The sequence below is a fragment of the Phodopus roborovskii genome, unplaced genomic scaffold (genome assembly GCF_943737965.1).
Source record: "Phodopus roborovskii unplaced genomic scaffold, PHOROB, whole genome shotgun sequence".
In the NCBI taxonomy this organism is placed as follows: Eukaryota; Metazoa; Chordata; class Mammalia; order Rodentia; family Cricetidae; genus Phodopus; species Phodopus roborovskii.
Genome location: NW_026125992.1, coordinates 66,850 through 76,752, shown reverse-complemented (window position 1 = coordinate 76,752; position 9,903 = coordinate 66,850). Strand labels below are relative to the sequence as shown.

The window sequence follows — 9,903 nt, the reverse complement described above, 5'->3', positions numbered from 1 at the left end:
GTATGACTGCTCTAAATATCAGTAGTAATTGAAAATGATTGCACTTTTTACTTTATAGAATCCCATCATCTACACATTTTCTTTTAGAAATATTTCAGTTTTTTTCTCCTGAGAAATTTATGTTTTTTCTGAATTCCAGATGTGACAAGTTAGAATGTAGAGATGAGAAAGTGAAAAATGCTTCGGGATGGTGAAGGAGAAAGTGTATTGTAGAAAAAATGGAGAAAGTAGGTAGACACGGGGACATCTGGGAGAGTCAGGCTGAGCTGGACCATGTGGGAGGAGGTGAAGGTGAAGGCGGAAGGGTGAGAGGGAAACAGGTGCAACAGCTAGGAGGCGGGCGGTACTAAAAAGTCAGGAAACCAAAATGTCTGAATTATAAAAGGGAAGGTATGCCAGCCGGATACTGTAATGGGGAACTGAGAGATACTGGGAGAACCTGGCAACTAGTTCCAAGTTGACATGCTCATAGACACTTAGCATTTGTCCCAGGTTTGAAAATGAACACTACCATACAGGAGTTTGTATCATAACTATTCATTTGTTTTCTTGCACTATATTTATGAGTTTTCTATTAGAGAGGTATTTTGTCACTGAAATTATCTAAAACTTTAAAGAATTTTACAAAGTTTTAGTTTGATTTGGTTTGGTTTTTTGGGACAGGGTTTCTCTGTGTCACAACTCTGGCTGTCCTTGGACTCACTTTATACACCACAATGTCCTTGAAATATTCACAGAGATCTATGAACTTATGGCTCCAGTGCTGGGAGGTATGCACCATTACCTCCTGTCTGACTTGAGAAGTTCTTGTGATTGACAACTCTTATAACTTAAAATGCTCCTGTTCCCTGTGTAACTGAATTACTTGTACCTGTGGGACCTGTGAGCTCAGCATTTGGCTTTGATTACAGTGTTGTCCACAGTCATTAAATTTGAATACAAGCTTTGTACTTAGTCCATGCCCTTTACCATGTTTGCTGTTTCTCTGTACTTGCCATCACTCTGAATATGCACATCAGTCTGAATGTGATTAGGCTATGAATTTGATGGTAGAAGCTACTCTAGAATATCTTTTAGACATATTTTAGCATGTGCTTATATTAAACATTTACAAAATCATTTTGACCATTTTCTCCTATAGGAAAATCCAGAAGTTTATTCTATTTGGAGATAGAAGCAAAGAAGTCTAGCCAGCACATACCTCAAGAGGGAAGAACTTGACTTCAAGAAGATTAATCAGTTAAGTCACACAGTAAGCTTTACAGGGGCATGTGTTAATAACAAGCCGAGCGTTTGTCTGAAAAGTAATAAGACACAATCAAGAACAGTGATCTTTAAAAATTATGGAGGTAATGTACAGGCAAGAAGATCTGAATCCACATTTCCTGATCTCATGTAAATGCTTTAGAAGCATGATGAACTACCTATAATTATAACTTTGGCAGGCCCAAGGTCAGGTATCCCAGAACAAGCTGGCCCACAGAGGCTAGCCCTGTCAGCAGACTCTGGTTTGATTGAGAGAACCTGCCTCTCTCTCTCTCTCTCTCTGTCTTTTTCTCTCTCTCTATCTCTCCCTCTCTCTCCATCTCTGTCTCTCTCACACACACATTGTTGGGCTAGAATATATGTCCTAGAAATATCTTAACTGTATTTTAGTTGTGATTATGTGACAATTGATGGCATAAATCTTTTGGGATAAATCATATAGCTTGCTGGGTAATTATTGCTATGTGAATTGTTAATATTTTATTTTATGCATTTAAGTCTTTGCCTGCATGGGTTTATGTATACCGCATATATGTCTGTTTGATACAAGTCAGAAGAGGGTTTTGGTTCTCTTGTAAATGTAGTGAGTGAGGGTAATGTGCTGGTGGGTGGGTGCTGGAAAATGAACCTGGATTCTTCTGCAGAGAAAGCTCTGTTACACAAATCCCCTTCCTGCTATTTAAAAGTGTTATTTTTTCACTTGATTTTATTATCTCTTCTGCATGTTTAATGTATCTTACTGATTACATTGTAATGTGAGACTAATTGCATTTGTAGATTAGATAGAAATAAAGGAATGAGAAACAATATATCTCAACATTGAATGCTGTATATTGCCCATTTCTAAAAGATTAGTGTCAAGTGCTAATGATAACATTGTGTCCTGTTTCCTTGTATACTTTAGCAGCTGTTTGAAAAATATTGAGTAGGAGTAGGCGATTAAAATAGCTGTCTTTTGTGTTTCTGCTGGAAATAGTGATCCCAAAAATCCCTGTTGTCTCTAACTCAATTGCCAACACTATGGAACACCTGATTTTACTGGACAATGATATTTCTGGCAACAGCACACTTATTACTGCAGCTGAACTAGAGTGGTGTGTAAATTTGAGTTCACTTGCCCTGGATTTCTGTGACTTTACATCTGGGATGGCAAGAGTCTTAACTGATAGCAGCCATGGGCCTTCACAGGGATCTCCTGGTCCGCAATGTTTCAGTGATAGACAAATGATTATACAACATGCCAAATGATGAGAACGTCAAAGCCCTAGCAGGAATGAACTCCAGCCTTCAGGTCTATCTAATGGCTTTTGATGTGAAAGGAGAAGACATGCTAAAGATACTGAAACCCAGTATACCACTTGAGAGAGTTCAGTTTGACAGCTATGCCACTTGTGTCTCAGGGGCTATTGTTGATCTTATATCCAGGCAGTACAGCAAGTTTCTCACCCATTTTTTATTGTTAATTGATGTAAGTGACACATCTGGTTTTCCAGATCTCAGTGACAGGTGCAATAAAGATCAATTGGTTTTATCATCATGGAGGTGCACAAAGCTCATGGTGTGTGGTTTTGTTCACTATAAGTTGATACTGGCATCATATCTTAAAGTCTTTCATCTGGTAAATATATCACAAGTTTGAAAGTCCTGTCTCAACCCTGTGTGCTCTGTCCCTGGGTCCCTCTAATGATTTTACCTGTCATGAGGAAAGGATACTAACTTAGCTAAGGAAACAGATATGTAACTACCTACATTGGGTATATTCACTCCAATCAGAAGATCCTGAAATGATTAGGAGGAGGGACACAGAAAGAAGGGAAGTGTGACTGTTATACTTACAACCTCATCTTTTAGATTCTAGTGTTGATGTATTTACTATATTGTTTAAATTATCTATTAGTTATACATATGCTTACTTCTTAGCCATTCATCTTAGTATGTGTACTATTCTCTTTTGAATAGAATTGCTATTCAAATATACTAAGAGAACATGTTACTTCAAAACCATTAATAAAACCAAATTTATGAAAATGTCTTACCTAGGAATGGTGTCACAAGTACATTATCTCAGCTCTTGAGAGGCTGAGGTAGGAAGATTGCCAAGAGTTTGAAAGGGCAGTCTGGTCTACATAAGTATTCTAGGCCAGCCTGAGATACAGTGTGAGACCATTTTCATAAATTAATAATAAGCAGAGTATAGTGGCACACATCTTAAATCCAAGCACATCAAAGGCAAAGGAATACAGATCTCCATGAGGTCAAGTCCAGCATGGTCTACAAAGCTAATTCTAGGACCACCAGCGATGCTACACAGAAAAATCCTAACTCAAAAAACAAAAAGAACCAACAAATAGGTAACAAAACAAGCAAATAATTTTTTAAGCACCTCTATAGTAACTCTTTCATTGTTTTTGAAACTATTTTTCTAAGCCTGAAATTGTTTTTTTTTTTTTTTTTTTTAGGTTTTACTTTATAATTGGCCATAGAATTACAGGTAATAGGCAGAAAAAGATCCATATTAAAATTAGCAAGTGGTTGTTGGGGAAGATGGCTCATGGAATGAAGTGCTTAATGTGCATATACAGGACTAGAGTTCATATATCTGGAACCCATCCAACAGCCAGGCAGCTTGGTGGCCACCTCAAGTCCTCTACTCAGGAACAGAGAATAGAATCTCTCCCTGGGTCACGCTGGCTAGCTATTCAAGTTCTGGTTCAATGTCAAGATCCTCTCTCAACTAATAACTCAGAGAGCAAACAGGGAAGGCATCCAGTGTCACCTTTAGAACTCTACAAGTTGGCATACACTTGTATGCATGCACATTGTGTAAAATAAAAACAGGGATTGCCAAACAATCCTTTTTAAAACTTTTTCTTCTTTCAGGGTGTTAGATAGAAATAAAGCTTCATCATCTTCCCCACTTATCCTTTCCCAGAGTTGACCTGTGATCTGAGGCTGACACATAGTCTTATGTTTCCTATGACTTCTTATAATCAACCATTGCTCGAAAGTTTTCAGATGTCATGACTGAGGACTGTGAGAAGCCATAGGAAATATTTTTGCAATGAAGAAAATTTCCTGTTTTGTATATTGGGTTTTTGTTTTTTGTTTTGGTCCTCAAGACAGGGTTTCTGTGTGTACCCTGTCTATTCTAGAACTCACTCTGTAGATCAGGATGAACTCAAACTCAAATATCTGCCTGCCTCTGACTCCTAAGCACTGGTTCTAAAGGCATGTGCTATCACAGCCCATATATATATATATATATATATATATATATATATATATATATATATGAGACTTAGGTGGGAAATAAAATGTGTTCCTTATGATATATCGTTATCCAAATGTCTTTTTTTTTTTTTGGCGAGTGAAATACCACTTGACAGCTCACAACTCTGTGACATTCTTAAGACCATATGAAACACCTAGGTAGTCATGACTTTTTTTATTCTCAATTTGTTTTAAAGGGAAAGGACTGACATGGTGAAATACAAATATGTAGCTTCTTATGAAGCACTTACCGAGGAACAGAGTAAACTTACCAAAGACAGAATAAAACAGAAGAGAAAGACAAATGCCTTCATCTTATATTTAAGATGATACCATGTGGGTACTCAACCTCATTGCTATTGCCGGTCTTTGTGGCTCTCATCTCAAATGCTTGCAGTTACTGAAGAAAGCATTAATTTTTACCAAGGTGAACTAACCGAGGATGATATGGATCTCGTGCATAAACTTATTGAGCAGAGCAAGTATTGCTGGGCCTTGGTCAACCTTGGTAAGCAGTCCTGGACATATAATCACTCAGTTTCTTCACTAAACCAAATTGTCATTTTTACAGAGAGATACTAAACTTCAATGAAGACATTATGTTTTGTAAAATGTATAATTTCTGTGGCCAGATATGCAAGTAGGGTCTTAGTATTTTTTTTCAGTATTGTAAACTAAACATTTTGTGCTGTGTTAAATCAGCTTTATAGGATTATATATGTATATTCTATTTCTTGATCAAAGAAAATATTTAGGTATTGGTTTTGCAAGTAGAATGTTACATTGTACAGGGCTTTCTTGGTTGATTAGTTTGTTACCAAACCTTAAGGGCAAATAGCCAAAAATTATCTGAGTTTGCTACCTAACTTTTTCATTGAGGTACTCTGCTTTTTGGATATTTTTATTCTTTATTTTTCAAAATGCCGAGCTCAGAAGCCAAAGACACACACACACACACACACACACACACACACACACACACATTCATAGCATAGCCAAGTGGATTGAATGCAATGCACTGCATCTATGTATTCTGGTAGCATCTCATTGATTTTGGTTTAAAATAGAAGGGAAGGTAGTGTCTCAAACGACATATCTTTAATAGAAACCTGATTTTAACTTTTATTAACTATATAATAATTGATACTGCCAATTACCATTCTGAATTTCATGTAGTATAAGTTAGATATTGTTTCATCCTTTTTAAATGCATTTATATAAACTGAACACTCAAATTGCTGGATATTTTAGGCTATATCCGACTTAAGTTTTTTCACCTCTTACATTCAAGTTAGCTTCTTCAGCCCAGATTTCAAAACAGTGGAGGAAGAATGGAACTGTATTCCAGGGAATACTTCAAGGCTAAGTGAAAGAACAGAACTGTAGGCACACAGGCTTGCAAAACAATATTAGTCATAAAATCCTTAACAATTCACAGGATTCTCTCTGTAAGCATGCGTGTCAGCTGGCAAAGAGTAGATCTGCATGAAAAAGGGCCCACATGCTGGCAGGGTCTGGCTGCTTTGGCCAGCTGGATGCTGCTAGATTGTACTATTTAATGTCGAAAAGGAAACACAAAAGCTTGTTCCATGACAGGTGTGAGTTGCTATGGTACATACATTAACGTTAAGGACAGCCTCCAATAATAAAGTAAGTAGCCGACATGGGTGGCTAGCAGTGCTGAGACATGGCTGCTCCATTGGAAGTTTGGAAACACAATTTATTTATGGACAACTATATATATCTTAAAATGGTTTTACCATCTTATATTAAATGAACTTTTGACAGGTGTGCACTGTTTTGTCCAGTGAGCACATACTATGTTGATTTTATATGTGCATCTGTAGTGTGAATCCACTGGCACAGTGTGTGTAAATTCCAGATGTGGTGAGAGTTTCTCTTGTACAGGTCATCAGATAAAGCAACTCTTGACAGAATCTGTAAGGAAACCAGCAAAATGTTTGACCCAATGATGGATGTTGTATGGTTTATGTTAAATATATATTCTTTTAATCACTGAAGAAAGCATTAAAAAGTGACCATTGTAATATATTTTACTGTATATGAAACACAAACTGTCAATGTCTAAATTAAACTCTTTGGCCGCAGAGTTTAGAAAGCTTAAGATTTTTTTTTTCACTTTGAGTAAATCCAAGCTTACAAACAAAGTCAAGTATGTTCACACCCTCCTATAATCCTAGTTCTTAGAGACAACAGGAAGATTGTAAATTGAAGGTCACTGTATCAGTTACTTCTCTGTTAAAGTGAAAAGCACCATGACCAAGGCATCTTATAAAAGAATGTGGTTAATTGGGCTCACAGTTTCAATGGTGGAAGAAAAGCATGACAGCAGCAGGAAAATCTGAGAACTCTCTTCTTCATCCACAAGTAGGAGGCAGGAAGAACTGAATATGGCACAGGTTTTTGAAACCTCACAGTCCTATATCTTAGTTACTGTTCTATTGCTGTGTGAATTGACACCATGACCAAGGTAGCTCCTGTAAGTGGAGACATTTTACTGGGTGCTTGCTTACAGTCTTGGTGGCTTAGACAATTATCAACATATGAAGATGGTTCTGAAGAAGTAGCAGAATTTTATTTTTTTATTTTCATTTATTTATTTTATATAACCAAGTGCATTTAAATGAAAACAAACATTTATAGACAATATTTTGGAATTTGGACGTCATTCTTTCCAATGTACTTCCTGCTGGTAAGGGGCACTGTCATAGGGGATTGGAAGAAGATGCAGAAATCCTGGCTGTAGTCTGTAAGGATGCTTGGTCCAGCTGTTTTGAATATAGGATCACCTGGTACTCTGTTTCAGGTGGTCTGGAAGAAATCCACATATTTTCATTTTCTGTGGAAACAAAAATAGAAATCTTTTTCCCTAGTAATTTGTCCTTGAACTTAAATTTTGGTGTCAAAACATTTTTTAATTTAATTTATTATTTTAATGTCGATCCCAGTTCCCTCTCCCTCCTCCCTCCCTCCCTCTCTCTTTCCCTGCCTCCCTCCTACCCTCCTTTTACCCTTTCTGCCCTCTCACATGCACTCTAACCACACTCTCCTCCCATCCCCCACCCCAATTCCATATGTAGGGGAATGCCATCCAGTTGGGGTCATGTAGATATGGCAGGTCATGTGATGTAGGGTCTAGGGCTTCTCTCCTGTCTCTAGGTTTAGGCAGTTATCCCTTCATGGGGGATGTGTTCACAAAGTCCTTTTGTGCACCAAGTGTACATCCTGGCTCCACTGTCTGACGTCCCTTAGATGCTCAGTCCTTCTGGCTGAGACCCATATTCAGGGGGCCCTGAGTCAGTCCCATGCTGGCTTTCCAGCTTTCAGTCTGGTGGCCCTTTAGCTCCTCCCTGTTCAAATCAGCTGTCTCTATGTGTTTCTGCAACCTGGTCTTGTCCTCTCCATCTGCATCTGGGTTCTAGTTCGACTCAGTGTTTATGTATGGGTGTTTACTCCTGTTTCCATCAGGCATTAGTTGAGGGCTCCATGGATAAGTTAGTGGTTGATCTCACTCTCCGGGAAGGACAGTTATGTTAGCTTTTCAACAGAAGCTCAAATTGTTAGTTGGCAGCAGTCTTGTAGCTCTCTAGACCTTTCTTTGTGTTTAATTTTATCTTCAAAACATTATTGGCTCCCTCTTTTATGTTCTCTCTCTCTCTGTCTCTCTCTCTCTCTCCCTCTCCCTCTTTCCTGTCTTGTATTCCTAACTGGGCTCAATCTTCCAGGTTGCATTCGTTTTCTCCTACTTCTCTCTCCATTCGCTTCCCCCCCCCTGTCCATTTCCCCTTTGCTCTGGGGGTCTTGTCCCTTCCTGGTTCTCTGAGGAACTTTATGTGAATCTCTTAGAATACACCGTGTATCCTAGTTCCTCTGGTGGTATGAATTATAGGCTGGTGATCCTTTCATCTAGGTCTAAATTTCATATATGAGTGAGTACATACTATGTTCCTCTTTTTGTGACTTCGTTACCTCATTCAGGAAGGTTTCTTCAAGTAGCAGAGTTTTGCAACTTGATACTCAGGCAATGGGGTGGGGCCAGGCGATGGGGATAGACTTGACCTGCCATGGGTTTTTGACACTTCAAAGGCCATCCCCAGGGCAAACAATCTCCAACAAAGACACACCTACTAATTTTCACAGTCTACCAATTGGTGACTATCCATTCAAATATATGAGCTACAGGGACCATTCTCATTCAAAACATCACACCCAAACTCAGTTACAGGCCACACATCCTAATACTTCCTAAAGAGTTCCAACAACTGTCCATCAAATATTGAAACATAAGCCAATGGGCCATTCTTATTCAAACCATTTCAGAAAACTACTGGTGCAAATTTGAAGTCAGCTTTGGCTGTTTTAGACCATACTTGAAAAAACAAACAAACAAAAAAAGGCGCTAGACTGTTTAACAAAATCCCTCTGTACTATACATTTAGTATACATTATTAGTAATTTAAATGGGATTCTTTTTACATTTATTAGATGTAGAGATTGTTACCACAGTTAGATACATGCTAAGCCCTATTATTATTTTCTTAATATGATATCCTTTTTTGGTCCTTGATATTAACAGCTATCATTCAAAGGGAAAGAACATAGCTTCTTTCTTTTTTCAACCTTTCCTAACTTTCTTGTTCTAGACTCTGACTTCACAGGCACTGTTTCTCTTTGAACATGTCTAGTGTCAATTGATTCTTTTATTCATAGACAAATCTGATAACGTTGACTCAGCATCTGTGTATGTGTAAAATGAAATATACCCATATGTTTGCAAAAGAAAGAGTAAAGAGGATTGGCATGCAAGTGAAGAATGAAATACTGAACTAAAATGCTCATCTTCTGATTCTTTATCCTCCTGCCTAATTCCAGTCTTTTTGTCAGTTTCCTTATGTCTTACATAAGAACTGGACTTGGATCCCAGTAGTGGGTCCTCTCAATCCCAGCAAGCGAATCTCCTGGAGGCCAAATTGACTACACAGTAAGTTCCAGGACAGAAGAAAGAGTTATGGAATAAAGTCTGGTGTGTTCCTGAATGGAGGCCTAGTACAGAGACCATTGTGAAAAAAAATATGAATGTAAAGCCTGGATAGCCTTAGAGAACCAATTATTAGAGATGCCAGGAATACCTGCTAAAGAGAACTACTCTCAGGGAGTGAAACCAGCCCAAGATAGCAAAGTGCCTTACACTTAACAAACCTGAACATATTTAGAAAACAGAAAAGTGTTTTGAGATCACACAGGGAGATGTATGATTGAAGATTGCCCAGCTGATTTTCAGTCTTGCTTTGGTAGAGTATTTCTTCACTATGCTCCCTTACTTATTTTTGGAATGGTAATGTATAT

At 38.0% G+C, this 9,903-nt stretch overlaps 1 pseudogene; it reads left to right on the top strand.

Annotated features, from left to right (window-relative positions):
- The first annotated feature begins 218 nt into the window (after positions 1 to 218).
- Positions 219 to 5,180, top strand: LOC127218241 (F-box only protein 33-like; annotated as a pseudogene).
- The last annotated feature ends 4,723 nt before the right edge of the window (positions 5,181 to 9,903 follow it).